Genomic DNA, 16551 nt, shown 5'->3' on the forward strand with positions numbered 1-16551 from the left:
TTTTCCTTTGAGCCAAAAACACTCAAATAAAAATTCACCGTAATTTAGTTCTGCACAAAGTTATTTTTTTTCCGATTTCCTTCAACAAAAATTTTACTCGGAAAATCCGAGTTTTCCCAAAAAATCTGCCATTTTTAATTAAAATTTTAGGAAAGTACCTAATTATTTATCAATAATTAAATAATTGAAGACATGAAAGATTTATTATAGTAGATTATACAGAGGGGCTAAATTATGGAATAAATTCATTTCTTTAAAACGGACGATTTTGGAGCAAAGTCCCGAAAGAGGTCGATTTTTATTTTTAAATTACAATTTTTTGGCATATATTTCATACTAGTGACGTCATCCATCTGAGCGTGATGACGTAATCGATAATTTTGTTAATGGGAATAGGGGTCGTGTGGTAGGTCATTTGAAAGGGCGTTTAATTCTCTATTCAGTAATATAAACATTAATATCATTAGGTATTTATACAGGGTTGCCAAAAAAAATTTTGAATTAAATTAATTGGCGCAACAAGAAGAATGTATGTAATTTATTTAACTCAAAATACATTGTACTGCTGTCAGAAAATAGAAAAAAAGGTTTATTTCACAAATAAACATTTCTTTTCGCTTAAATTAAATCACAAACAGCCTCCCTCCTACCTATTGGCAGTTTGAACTTTTAATTTAAGCTAAAAGCAATGTTTATTTGCAAAATAAACATTTTTTTCTATTTTCTGACAGCAATAGAATGTATTTTGAGTTAAATAAATTACATGCATTCTTCTTCTTGCGTCAATTAATTTAATTCAAATTTTTTTTTGGCCTCCCTGTATAAATAATGATATTAATGTTTATAATACTGAATAGAGCATTGAACGCCTTTGTAAATGAGCTACAACACGAACCCATATTCCTATTTAAAAAATAATTACGTCATCACGCTCGGATGGATGACGTCACTAGTTTGAAATATATGCCAAGAAATTTAATTTAAAAATAAAAATCGACCTGTTTCGGGATTTTTCTCTAAAATCGTCCATTTTAGAGAAAATGAATTTATTCCATAATTTAGCCCCTCTCTGTATATCAGGAGACCGGCGACAATCTAACCAATAGTTTAGCAATAATTAAAATGTTAATTAAAAAATTTCGGTCGAAATAATAACCAGAAAGATTATGATACACCAGAATAACTATGATTTTCATATAAAAAAGCACTATACCTATTCAACGTACCTTACAGGATTGAAATTGGACCATTTGAGCGGTCTCAGGAATGTTATAAAGAAACAATTTTTTGGCTTATAAACAAATAGAACCCCTCAGAAAATATTAGATTAAATTAAATTAAGTTAACGCTGTTGAAAAGAGCACGGCTTCTGTGTCCTTTTCGAAGAAAAACAAATTGAATTGCGAGGAGTGATTCCAGGTATAACCGGTCAAATTTGACCGGCATTTGCGACAGAGTTATAAACAACAGGATTTTAATCTTTGAACCATTAGATACCTTTTAATTCCGGTCCTCTTTGTACATACAAATTTTCATATCTTCAAGACACTCATAACAAAAAAGATTTATGTCACTGTCACCAAATTATTTAATTATTGATAAATAATTACTTCCCTCAAATTTTAGTTGAAAATTAAAGATTTTGTTTGGAAAACCCGAATTTTCCGAAGAAAATTTCCGTCGAAGGAAATTGGAATAAATTATCAATGTGCAGAATTAAATTACTGTCAATTTTTATGTGAGTGTTTTGGTTTAAAGTTAAAATTTTCGGAGTTATAGAGCAATAATAAAAAAAAAGATTTCGGAGTGCTAATTTGTTTATAAACAAAATAGCACACTTTCTGTGGACTTTGCACAGCTATATTACTAATATAGGAAATCTTAAGATTTGATTTCAGCATGTCCAGCAATAAAATAGCTGGTAATTAATTTTCCTTGTTTTTTACTAATTTTCCCAGATTATTACCTCACATCTTTCATTGAGTTGATGATTCATGTTGTGGACATTCTCAATTATTATATTTCTAATTTACTATTCTATCTAATTCCTCAAAACAAGCAAATTTCAATTAAACCCAGCTATATTATAATACCTTTTGATTTAGTTTTCCTTGCAAGAAATAAACAAAACACATCTAAACTAAACCTAACCTCGCTTTTGGCCATTCATTCATCTCCGTGTCAAATAATTTCGACAGTCGCCATATTGAAAGCGACTTGTTTTTGGTCGAAATTTGATTTAGAATCAGGGCCCTGGTCTATTATGCGCCACTGTTTGGTCTGTGAGCACAGTGGGGTCCCAGTATAGCTTGTAGTTGCCATCCTCAAGCATACTCTCAGGGACGTATTGATAATATGGGAGATGGTCGGTTTGGAGATATGGGTTTATTATTATTATTATTATTAATTATTATTGTAGTACCATTTAAACACAACGTTTTAAAAACTTTTTTGCCTGTTATTGCTTTTTCGAAAAGTTAATTTTTATCGAAATATTTTGAATATTTGTCAAATCCACCACATATTTGTATATGGTTAAGTACCATTATGGAGACTTGGTAATATTATGCAAACTTATTTATGCTTTACATTTTTAGGTATATTTTGAACCATATTAAAAAAGAAGCCAGATCTCGATAAAACGTGCCTTATCGAAAAAAATACAAAGAGGCAAAAAAGTTTTAAAAACATTCTGTTTAACTAATGGTACCTCAGTAATAGTTTAATTGGAACGTACACATTCAAAATTACTGAATAGAGAATTGAAAACCCTTTCAACTGAGGTGCCACACAACCCCTATTCCCATTTAAAAAAATCATTGATTACGTCATCACGCTCAGATGGATGACATCACTAGTATGAAATATATGTCAAAAAGTTGTAATTTAAACACAAAAATCGACCTGTTTCCGGATTTTTCTCTATAGTCGTCCATTTTAGAGAAAATTAATTTATTCCATAATTTAGGACCTCTCTGTATATATTATATCACATCGCTCTCTATAGTAATGAGTGAGCCTGCACATACGGAACCATTTGTTTCCTGTCTGCAGGCTCACTCATTACTATAGAGAGCGATATGATATAATATACATATATTACAGCATAGCTCCCTGTGCATGACAAGCTTAAGGAGGTAACCTATAGCCTAGGCTATAATATTATAAAAAAATCACTTAGATGGGACAACAGGTTTAGGAAATACGAGACATCAAAAATACCCCATATTTAAGGTGGTGCGTTAATTTCTTGGAGAAGTGTATTGTAATTTAATGTAAATAATGTAATATCCAATAATTGTAATTTAATATAAGATGTAATATAAGTTTCTTAAAAAATATATTTTTTATTTCCCACAATACATTCTTCACAGGTCTTAATATCAACTATAGACGTCCACCGAACGTCCTCCCAGGACGTTAGATGGATGTTCGGCAGCAAGACATTGGACCAAACTGGGACGCCCTATGAAGGCCCAATTGACGTCCACCGAACGTCCCCTTGGACGTTAGGTGGACCTCCATTGGACGTTTGGCAAAGTGGAATTTGGACCAAAATTGGACGTCCTGTTAAGGTCCAATTCACGTCCCCTAGGACGTCCGATTAAGGTCCGATTTACTTCCGATTAAGGTCCAATTTACGTCCAATTAAGGTCCCATTTACGTCCGATTAAGGTCCAATTTACGTCCGATTAAAGTCCAATTTACGTCCGATTAAGGTCCAACTTACGTCCGATTAAGGTCCAATTTACGTCCGATTAAGGTCCAACTTACGTCCGATTAAGGTCCAATTTACGTCCGATTAAGGTCCAAGTTACTTCCGATTAAGGTCCAATTTACGTCCGATTAAGGTCCAATTTACGTCCGATTAAGGTCTAATTTACGTCCGATTAAAGTCCAATTTACGTCCGATTAAGGTCCAATTTACGTCCGATTAAGGTCCAATTTACGTCCGATTAAGGTCCAATTTACGTCCGATTGAGGTCCAATTTACGTCCGATTAAGGTCCAATTTACGTCCGGTTAAGGTACAATTTACGTCCGATTAAGGTCCAATTTACGTCCCCTAGGACGTCCGATTAAGGTCCAATTTACGTCCGATTAAGGTCCAATATACGTCCCCTCGGACCTTAGATGGACGTCCAATGGACGTTCGGTAGCGCGACATTTGGACCAAAATAGGACGTATAAAGGACGTTCCTCGGACGAAAACGGACGTCCAATGGACGTCCCTAAAGTACGTGAAGGACGTCCATTGGACGTCCTTGTGCTATTAGGGTAAAAGGTGACTTATCAAAAAAAGACTAAGAGGCAAAAAAGTTTTAAAAACACTGTGTTTAACTAATGGTACCACAATAATAGTTTAATTGGAACGTACACATACATTTGGGGGGTTTAAAGGAACAAAACCACCATAAATTTTTTATGGGGTGGACAAATTTCACTGTAATTTTGTTTTAAGATGTTCCTGCCATAAGAATGATACATGTCCATTTTCAATAAAAAAATCTCTAATAGTTTTCGATATATTGAAAAAGAAATCAATTTTCATTTTGTAACTTCAAAGGGCTGTAACTTTTTTATGATCACATTGTACTAAGGTAAGTTAGGTTCAATGGAACTATTTTTGACCCCAGAATGTGTGGTATAATTCTAACGTGCTATGTACTAAGAGTATTAAGTCATAAAAAAGATTTTTCGGGATTCTTCTATATTTTGAATTATATAATTAATAAGGTATTACCAAAGTAAAATAGCTAATTACTAATTTATTAATCATATTTCGTCACCATTTTGATATTTAGTTTTATTAATAGTTATTTCATTAGTGGTAAAAAAGACTTTGAAAAAGTCCTTATAAAAATTTTTCATTTTTGACTTATAGTCTAATAGGTACATAGGACTCTAGAATTTATGACCAATCTTTTCGGGACACCCTGTATATTAAATATTATAATTATAATAAATAAAATAAAAAAACATAATTACTTTTACTATTAATTCTGGTTATTATTCAGTATTATTCAGTAATCAGGTTACAATAATATTTCAGTTCATAATTTGTGTTTTTGTAGATAAATAAGTATCTATTTTTCTTGTTTTGTATATTTCACATACGCCACTTTTATAAGAAAAGTACAAGTTTCAAACCGCGAGAAAGCGCTACTGTCGAAACTCACAGTCAATCTATTCACGTAGGTATACTTCGTCCAATTTACTTACCGTTGCACGTCATCCGCGTCATAGCTTGTAACATGATACCAACACGAAATATTTAGGCGGTAGGTGTGTTCTTTTTTAGAATCATAATGATTGGACGTAAATTGGACGAAGTATATACAATACTACTTAATACACGATAACTAAATTATAAATACAGCTCGCGAGCTGTTCGCGAACTATTGCGAGCTGCTCGCTAACTGTAACCGAACAAGACGTCTACACAAAAATTAGAGTGGTTCGCGAACAGTTCTATAGAACAGTACACTGCGGTTCGCATTGGTTGCATTGCTTTGCTGTCCTCACCCATTTTAAAGCAAGGCTATAAAACAAACTGGATACTACAATTATTTTCTTTTTGTATTCTGCATTTCTGGGGTCCCATAAATTGGAATGTTTACGGTATTCCATACGGTATAACCAAAAATTAGAGTGGTTCGCGAACAGTTCTATAAAACAGTACACTGCGGTTCGCATTGGTTGCATTGCTTTGCTGTCCTCACCCATTTTAAAGCAAGGCTATAAAACAAACTATGGATACTATAATTATTTTCTTTTTGTATTCTGCATTTCTGGGGTCCCATAAATTGGAATGTTAACGGTATTCCTTTATTAATGTAATAATTTCGTCTTCGGACCATTCGATAAACAGTAATTAACTATGACTTATTTAACTATATTATTAATTATTGTACTACTTACTATTAATTAATTATTTACTATTAATTAACTATTTACTATTAATTAACTGTATTAATTATTAAACTTAACTATATTAACTTATTAATTAACTATAGCAGAGGTTCTCAATCTGTGGTACATGTACCACTGGTGGTACATATCATTATTGGCGGTGGTACACAAAACACAGAAAAAATTAAAATAGTAGTACTTAGTAAGTATTGATAATACAATTTAAAAATATAGGTGGTACCAAAAATAATAAAAATAACTGTAGGTGGTACATCACTCAAAAAGTTTGAGAACCGCTGAACTATATAGTAGTAAACAACTATAAAAAGCAGCAAGCCACGTTGAAATATTTTTACATTAAACTAAAGTAAATACGAACATAACCCCTTTTTCGTTTAAGCGAACTTCAATACTAGACATGGGCCCGGATTACGTACACTCGATACGCATCGTATCCGCCATGTTTACCGTAGGGAGTGATTACGAAACCTCTTTCCCTACGTTGTCGATGCGAGTCAACTCGAAGGCACTGCTCGATACTTACGACCCTGTCGAGTTGCCAACTCGAACTATATATCTCTCTCTGATAGATCGCTGATCTCCTATAACGCTTTCTCTCTTGCCGGTCCAAGTATAAAAATTAAGAAAAGTGAATACATAATGACATAACCTACTTACTTCATACTTTGATTTTTTCAATTTAAAAATAATGTAAATCGTTAATCAAACGATATTTAGATTATACACGGTTTTGATAATAATTCTCATGTTTTGAACATTAAAAAAATATATTGTTTAAATCTCCCAGTGAGGTGTTATTACACTCATTACACGGACAGAAGTTCTCTAATACATACTTATTCCTATTTTAAAAATATGTGAAGGAAAGCTCTGAGACAGAATTCGATGAAGTGAATAGGTAGTTAGCAGTGACCATTACGACCTTTAGTAATATTTTTATAATTTTATATAACGTCTCCCATCTTTCCCTGGCCATTTAATCTTTAAGGTAAAAAATCATAATTAATCTCAAATTCTACTCAAGTTCGAAAATCATATATTTATATATCTAGGTACACGTTCACTGTATCATCCTTAGAATATAAAATAAACGTTTATAACAATTAAATATGTAATAAAAACTTTATTTTATATTCTATTGTAATAATGATTGAGGTTAATGAGAGAAATTCCTTGACATATAACGTGCACATCATTCCATTTGTTCGAAATATTATCCCGTAGGTTCAAAAATACGAAAATTGCCGATGATTTTCTGACAGTCTACTCGAACCCAGTTCGTAATCACTTTTTGGCTTCGATGCGTATTCGCATCGAGTTTGCCTACGGTTCGTTTTGCGATCTCGCATCGAGTGTTCGTAATCCCGCTGCTGGATCCCGCGTAAGAAAAAAAAGTTGATTAATAGCAAGCTGAAAATTTGTTAATTCGCGAGCTCAAGCGAGGGTGCTGCCGCTTATTTGGAACTAGAGGAATTGGGATGAAAATATAAACCAATCATCCGTTAACCTATGTATGAACGTCGTTTGAAAGTTTGTCGGATGTGTTTATTTAATAAATAATTTATTTATATTAATTAATTACATCAATAACAATATTAATTATAGAAAAATACGATATCCCAATTACACCGGCCATTTTCATGCAACTGCACTGCCACCTATAGTCGATTGAGTTCGCGACACTTAACGGTGTCTAGTCGGACAAACTTTGATGCACGGGAACACTGAAACAGGGGAAGTTTTAACGGTGGAGCATGATAAACGTGTCGTCCTGACAAGTTTATGATGGTGAAAAATAGCAAGTTGTTTTTAAGTTTATTCAATAGCCAACGTTATATAATATATGAAAAAATGTTTGTCCGACAAAAAGGTTGGGCATTTTAACGAGTTCGACACGTAGAACATGTCACATCACAGGAACTATGTTGGTGATGAATAGCAGTCTGATTTTTGCATGAGAGTTTAATGAAAGGTTAAAAAAGCAGTTGGAAGTTCTGTCGGACAAAATGAATGGGAAATTTTCCTAGTCGGACATTCTAAACATGTAAGATATAGACAAAAACGTTGGTGATAAATAACAAGCTAATTTTGATTTGTTTATGTACAAATTATATTTTGTAACGCAAAAAGTTATATGTCGGACAAAAAGTTTGGGCAAATCGAAGGAAATAAATAAAAAAACATTTTTTCAGAATGACTTAGTCACATATTGATAAAGCTATTTTAGTTGTATATTATTATTTATATTCACATATTTGCATGTGCATATATATACATGCACACTCCAAAAACAGTGAGGTAAGTATCAATGCATGTATATATTGCAAAACAATTATTTTTTTGGGTGGAGTTTGTTCTAGATATTCTCAAAACGACAATAAAAAATGTCAAAGAACATGTGAAAGAAATCTCTTAGGGTTTTCTAATTAGGTGCATCAGAAAGTACGGAAAATTTCCTACAAAAAACGTATACATTTTTTTCCATACCCAAATCTTAACCCTGTAAACGACATTGAAAAATGTGAAGAGTCTAAAACTTCGGTGCTTATAAGAATAGACGTAAATATGACACATTATGCTTAATAGAAGCTAGAAGTATGTATTAGAAGGCTGCATTTGTCAGTGTGACACTTTGTGCTATACAAAGTAGTATTTGAAAGTACATGGTCTCTGAGTTTCTGCTTGCCACGTGTGTTGGAAATTAAAATTTATATTAACTATGGAGTGTTTTTGTGTCTATTTTTGAGTGTCAACAGTTTAAATTTTAAGTCGCCAAATCAAAAGTGAAACCATTCAACGGAACATTTTTGAGTAATTTTCGAACATTTTACAAAGTTCCTTAGTAAAATACTTGGTCATCAATTAAATGAGGTTCAGTTGCCAGATAATTATTGTGAAAGTTCTATTGAGTATCATTCTTCGTGCTATAATGCTTTGCTTGATTGAAAAAGGGTACCTAAATAAATTATTACTAAAATTGTATAACGTAATTTTTCTCAACTTTCTACAAATGAAATAATGTAATTAATATGTCACAGGGCAAGAAATAATTTGCTGCCAAAATAAATCGATTAGTTTAAATTTGAAGTTACGATTGCAATTTATTATGAATTATTGTCAAAAGTGACAGTTTTTCTTAAATGGAAATGTATTCATAGACATAAGGGTAGACAGGGAATACAGTGCAAAAAGTCGATAGGTGGTCTATCTATCTCTTTTAACCAAGCGATCCCGCGCATGTGGCAGACAAAGATAGTTAGACCACTCAATCCATAATATAATTTGCCTGATCTACTATAAATGTATTACAGTGAGGTATCTAAATGATGTTGAGATAAATCGAAAGATATCGATTGTAATTGATTGCAGGTGCTTTTGACATAGAGTAATCACCCCTTATTGAAATTTCAAAAATTATTTTTTTAAATTGTCCGACTACAAAATCTACCCATTATTTTTTTCCGACAACAGTCATTCTTGGTAAGGAATAATTTACTTTATTAAATTTCGTCTTTGTCGGAAAGCTATTTATCACCAGCATTTTTGTCTATATCTTACCTGTTTAGAATGTCCGACTACGAAAACTTCCCATTAATTTTGTCTGACAGAACTTCCAATTGCTTTTTTAACCTTTCATTAAACTCTCATGCAAAAATCAGACTGCTATTCATCACCAATATAATTCCTGTGATGTGACATGTTCTACGTGTCGGACTCGTTAAAATGCCCAACATTTTTGTCGGACAAACATTTTCGCATATATTACATAACGTTGGCTATCGAATAAACTTAAAAACAACTTGCTATTTTTCACAATCATAAACTTGTCAGGACGACACGTTTATCATGCTCCACAATTAAAACTTCCCCTGTTCCAGTGTTTCCGTGCATCAAAGTTTGTCCGACTAGACACCGTTAAGCTATTAACAAATTTTCAGCTTGCTATTAATCAACTTTTCTTTCTTACGTGGGATCCAGGTCTATACGTCCAAACCGTTTTGTTTACTAACTGGTTGTTCGCGAACAAACCCTTTGATGTTACCGCTATCCAAGCAAACTTTGAACGAACAGCGAACTGTTCGCGAACCCATTACGAACTGTCATCCACACAGCTGTTCGCGAACAGCTCGCGAACTTGGTTTGTACGAGGCTTTAAGCCGCGAACAATCACAATGTTTAAAGGCTGTATGACACTATGCATTTTCTTGTATCATTTCTAATATCGTTTCTGATATCGTTTCTTGTATACATTTTCTTGTATCATTTCTTGTACGTACATTTGTGCCCTGTATGACACTATGCAAGTTCTTGTATCGAAAACTGTATGAAATTCGGCACGTGATTGGTCGAAATTTTGTTTGTCACCCTGTCACGTTACATTGGTATGGTAGTACTGCGTCTACAGCTGATTTTAAGGATTTTATAAAATTTATAAACTTTTAAAAACAAATATTTTAATGTTATAATTACTAGAATTTTTACGTTGACTGTTGATTATTTGTGTTTTTTATTTTGTTTTAATATTTGTGCTAAAATATTTGCATTATAATTATCTTCAGTTTGATCCAAATTGGAACTATTGTATTTTCCTCTATTAAAAAATTATGCAATATGAAACCCAAAGTTATTCTAAATATATGGTTATTAGTAGAACAGTAGTCCATACCAAACGGTATATTAAGTATCAATAAAATATTTATAAATAATACCTACAAAACACAAATAAATTCATCAAGACATAAATCATATGATCTCATTTTCAACCGCCATTATGACTTAAGACCGCTTTACAGCTTGCAAGAAAACTTGCTGCAATTTCTTGCATGCAAGACTTTCATGCAAGTCTATTGCATGGTCTTTTACAGCTTGCAACCCGGCTTGCATGCAATTTGAAAGTTTTACCCTTAACCTAACTTATAAACTTTTGTTTTTTTTTAATTACTTTATTGCTGTTTATTTAACTTGGTAAATTTCGAAATGCCAAGACTATCAGAAATAACCAAATATAAAAGGAAAAAGGCGGTAGCAGCAACTTTAAGTATTATTATTGCTGCAGCCAGCCTTTTAGTCACTAATTTAGAACGCCGAGATCGGAGATGGTGAGTAAGATCTTAGTTGAACAAGAAGAGGGGTAATAATGTATCTCCAACAGAAGAATTTATCCAAGTAGATGATGAAAATGACTCTAATTTTCTAGAAATGAATGTACATTTTAATAAACCCTTGGGAAAAATTGAACAATTACAAAGAAATCTATATTTCGAAATACTATTTCTGCGAAACACAAATTAATTATTATTCTAAAGGCCCCGTCTCACCATCAAATAATTGACAGTTAATTTGATCAAACTTGACAGTTACTGACACAAAGTGACAGTTAGTATGTATAGTTTGTGTCACTAGTCAAGTTTGACTGTCAACTTTGATCAAATAACTGTCAATTATTTGATGGTGAGACGGGGCCTTTAAGGGCCTTAAAGGCCCCGTCTCACCATCAAATAATTGACAGTTAATTTGATCAAACTTGACAGTTAGTGACACAAAGTGACAGTTAGTATGTATAGTTTCTGTCACTAGTCAAGTTTGATCAAATTAACTGTCAATTATTTGATGGTGAGACGGGGCCTTAAAGGCCCCGTCTCACCATCAAATAATTGACAGTTAATTTGATCAAACTTGACAGTCAAATTGACAGTTAGTTTGATCAAACTTGACAGTTAGTGACACAAAGTGACAGTTAGTATGTATAGTTTGTGTCACTAGTCAAGTTTGACTGTCAAGTTTGATCAAATTAACTGTCAATTATTTGATGGTGAGACGGGGCCTTCAAGGTACTTAGCTAGAGGAGAGAGAGCTTCCGTAGCTTAATATACAATTTAAAATAATTATAGAATCTCAGAAAGTGCCATTTCATTATTCATTCATTTCCATCGTTGATATATTTCACAAACAGAAAACAGCTGATCGGCATGTATTCGTGAATCCGTGTCGTCGCAATGACATTTGATATTGTGGAAAAATCAAATTCCCCTAGACTTGCATGAAAACTTGCAGAAAAAATGGCACCAAACCGATTATCGCGCAATTGCAAGAAGTTGCATGCAATAATCAACTGACGACATACTGCGCATGCCTTTAGGCAACTTTCTTGCGTCTTGCAGGTAGAATTGCAAGCTGTAAAGCGCCCTTTAGAAGTTTTACCAGCAGGTTTTACGTTTTTGCTCTTTGCGCAGAAATTGGCGCAGTTATTGTACAAGAATCTGTGCCTGACACAAATTCTTGTATCTGTGTATGACACTATACATTTTTTTGACATATCAGAAACGATATTAGAAATGATACAAGAAAATGCATAGTGTCATACAGCCTTTACAGTTTTGCCTCCCAAACGTCAAAATCATGGAATGCCCTATTCGTTGATATGATATGTCATAATCGTCAATCACGCACGCACATAAGGCACATGCACATTTACGTCATTTCCCTTTTTGGATGTCAAAATTGCCAGATCTAAATACATTATTGGGATAAACCGTAATCCTACCCCTTCCTAACTGCCAAAGTGTCATGGCCGCCGTCGGGACCTATTGTGCTGACATTTACAATGTTTACATATAGAAAAGTTTGTTTTTTTCTGCTTATAATGCCGTTTTCTAAAGATATTAGTGAACAAAATCGATTTGCTAACAATATTTAATATATTTTAAATGTGCTAAAATTGGATTCAACAGCAAAAGTCGCATAAATAACATATAAATGACGAATTTGTTTACCTATTACAAATGGGGTTATGTGGTTGTAACTGTTTATTTTGGGAATAAAATGAAAATGATCAATTAAACGACTGGAAAACTGTAAGTATTACAATTAAAACATGTTTATCCTATCACAAGAGTTCACTTCATTTTAAGAAAGCTAATTATTATTATACAATAGACATTTATAAACTGCCATGTACTTTTAAGGTTACTTTTGATCTGTTTTCAAAGCTTATGATTAAATGTTACCTCTTTATTAATTAGATTTGCCAACAAAAGATGCATGATTAAGGCCAAATGCAATTCCTTTGCTAAAGTCATAAAAAAAGTACAAATACAGTTAAAAAAATTATTTTAAAAAGGTCTCTCAAAAGACATGAAAATTATACAACAACTCAAAAAACTAGAGAATGTAAAGAAAGCCAGGTTATTGGAAATGGAATTCCTGTTTAATTGAAAGCCAGTAAACTATCCAAGACTTTTCAGAATCAAATGTGTCAACTTGTAAAACGATTCTTCTGACATTTTTAGTAAAAACCAGATTATCCTCAAGAAAAATTCTGTTTTAAGTGAAACTCAAAGTCATATATATAAATATAATTTTGTGAATGTGTCATCTTTGAATGAAACAAATTTTTTACCTAAACAAATAAATGTTTGGATCTAATTAAAAACAATGCTGAATCAAGTACAGTAGAAATACAATCCTTTGAACTTCTAAATGTGATTGTTAAAAGTGTCGAGATAGCTACTGCATAGGGATTCGAAAGGGATAGACTTGTTATGAACGCACTTGATCATGTACTTCTTACTGTTATAAAGTTGAAACAAAACTTATTTTATGCTTTCTTATCAGTCACTTTTAATTGTGTATCAACTTTACGTGGTACATCGTGCAAAAATTGCTAAAATGCAAACATTATATTTATTTTCTGTGTTACATTGGATACTATGATTGAATGTCTTCCTCTTTTAGATAGTGAAGTGAAGAACATCTTGAAGTTCCAATGATGTTTCAAGATGAGATAAATCGAAATAATGGTTGTATGTTAGAAGGACAGAGAATACGAAGAAATGTTATTGCTGCATACTTAGTGTAGTGAAATACAAACTTCAAACATTATAATATATTTTTTTATTTCAAACATTTCATATGATTATGAAAGAACATCTTCCTCTTTAAAACAATGAAGAAGTGAAGAACATAATAAAGTTCCAACGAAAATGATTCCAGATGAGGAAAATCGAAATAATGGTTGTATGTTACGTGTATAGAGAATACAAAGAAATGTTATTGCTGCAAACTTAGTGTAGTGAATTAAAAACTTATTGTCAAATACAAATCAATTTATTTAATACTTTTATAATATATAGTGGTACAATTTTATATGTGTTCAAATAAAAATATTAATAAATAAAATACAATAAACACAAATCATGTATATCTTACAATGAATTACAAAATCAAAAATTAATTACAAAAATATCAAAATAAATCTAAAATATTAAAAAGTAACCCATAATTTTTATAGTACCTACATACTTTGGTTGGTACTCTAATAATTTGGAAATCCATTAAAGTTTGTAGATGGAAATTGCAGGTATCTAAAAAATATATAAAGTAACTCAACAATCTCTTTTCAATTAGGGTTGCAGTTGATAAAGATGAATGACCCTTGCTCGGGAAATCAAATGTATCTAAAAAAAATTAAGTAACAGCTTTCTAACAAAACAATCTTAGCACTAAACGGAAACAAAGATACTGGTAAGTATTAAAACATTTTTTGAAAAATCTTTCTGAAAGTGAAAATAAAGACTACTCTCTATGGGAACAACTAAAACTGGGTATGCTTTACAAAAAAATGTATCCAGAACAAACTTCTTCTCTATAAGGCAATACTACTACAAGTCTGGATGTACAGGATTTAATTCTGGGGAACTGCCAGTAACACATAATATGCAAAGACTACAAAGATTCCAATCCAAAGTCTTTCATGATGTCCGATTTTTTTAGTACCACTACCAAATATCACGCTAAACTTAAAATTCTTACAATGAAGATAGCTAAAGCTTGAGTACACATAGATAGATCCAACCAAATAAATAAAAACAATTAATGTATGTAAAATGTATGTTAGTCTTCTTCCACTTGCAGAAGATATTTTCAGTTGTTTGTGCCACTGTGAACTTAAGATCTCTAATATTAACCGATGATAAATTTATGAAAACTGATTTTAAATATTAAAAACTTTCAGAGATATTTCAATTTTCGAAACATCTTATAAAAGAGTGAAAAATATTCAGAGACACCTTACAGCCATAAACCAGTAAAACTAAAATATTTAATGTTTTTGTATAAATTAATATTAATATTTATGAACTTTTTAAATATATCTTTAAAAATTTTATGATAAATAAAATGTTTTTGAGTAAAGGCAATATTTTTTTTTGTATGGTAATAGAAAAGATTAATATTTGAAATCATATACAGCATCACATTTTATAAATTATAATCTTTTTATTATAAAAATAGTAATACCGTGTGTCTACGGATGGGGTGCCCAAGAGGAAAAACTTTTTTATTTTCAATTTTAGCGAAAAATGTCATTCTTGATAAAAACTTTTGCTTGTTCTAAAACCCCATAAAATGAACTAAAATTCAAGTTTTTCAAATCCTGCTTATTTTTATAGCCAATTTTATGTAAATCCCTATAAATTTTTGCACTAAGTTCGAAATTGTAACAATAATAACTTGGGAGAACAACCCTTTCACTTCTCTGGATTACGAAGCCAGACTTTGTCGTTCTCCTTGAATCATCCAATTATTTATTAATTAAATAATTATTAATACAACAATTTTAATAATGAAATTTATCACAAGATAAATTCTTTATTGATAGCTTAACATTGTCAAAAAAATTGACAATTCGCAAATGATTTATCGAAGTTGATAGTTACTAAGCTACATTGTGGCTTGGCAACACTAGATTATTGTTAAGATTTCAAACTTAGTGCAAAAATTTACATAAAATAGGGATTTACATAAAATTGGCTACAAAATTAAGCAGGATTTAAAAAACTTGAATTTTATTTCGTTTTATGGGGTTTTAGAACAAGCAAAACTTTTTATCAATAATGACATTTTTCGCTAAAATTGAAAATAAAAAAGTTTTTCCTCTTGGGCACCCCAACCGTGGACACACTGTATATAATTATAATACTAAAATCACAATAAAGATGCACTAGAAAGAAACAAACACAAGACATGATGAATGTTATGAGGAGCACTCACAAATCATGATTTACAAAGTTTATACATTGTAAATCATGATTCGGGAGTGCTATTTGTATCATTCAACGTGTCTTGGGTTGTTTATTTCTGGTGCATCTTTATTGTGAGTTTAGTATAAGAGAATTACAAGTTTTATGTTAAATCTTCTGAATCAAATTTTTGTTAGGTATCATGTCGCTCTTACTAATTTTATCCCATAAACACTTTGAAATAATACATTTTTTAGTTCCATGACTGTTATCAATTGTTGGATATCATATTGGCTACCATATTCGCTATTGTGGCTTTATTGACAGCAGCTCTAACTAATGATGATGGAGTCGATTTTCCATACTATGGTCTTAGATTGTTCAGCTATGATTGTGAGATTCTACCAGAACCACATTTACCTTGGATCTTTCTCTGAATTATCAAATGCAAAAGTTCATATTTTTTAGGGTGTTTCATACCTAAGTATTATTGACCTAAGTATTCCAGCTTGTGTCTCTTTAGTCAAATGGAAATTATTATATGAAACTCTACAAGAACACATTCATATTATAATCAATTAAGTATATTAATTTTAATC

The 16551-nt window shown here is 31.7% G+C and overlaps 1 protein-coding gene and 1 long non-coding RNA gene across 3 annotated transcripts in view; both read left to right on the forward strand.

Moving 5' to 3' along the window:
• LOC126885934 (zinc finger protein 227-like) overlaps positions 1–16551 on the forward strand; it is a 125539-nt gene that overhangs the window by 52366 nt on the left and 56622 nt on the right. The window lies entirely within an intron of this gene.
• LOC126885938 (uncharacterized) lies at positions 12126–13817 on the forward strand. Its single transcript, XR_007698503.1, has 2 exons — positions 12126–12787; positions 13668–13817. It is a non-coding gene; the product is annotated as an uncharacterized LOC126885938 (long non-coding RNA).

This window comes from Diabrotica virgifera, chromosome 6 (assembly GCF_917563875.1).
Source record: "Diabrotica virgifera virgifera chromosome 6, PGI_DIABVI_V3a".
In the NCBI taxonomy this organism is placed as follows: Eukaryota; Metazoa; Arthropoda; class Insecta; order Coleoptera; family Chrysomelidae; genus Diabrotica; species Diabrotica virgifera.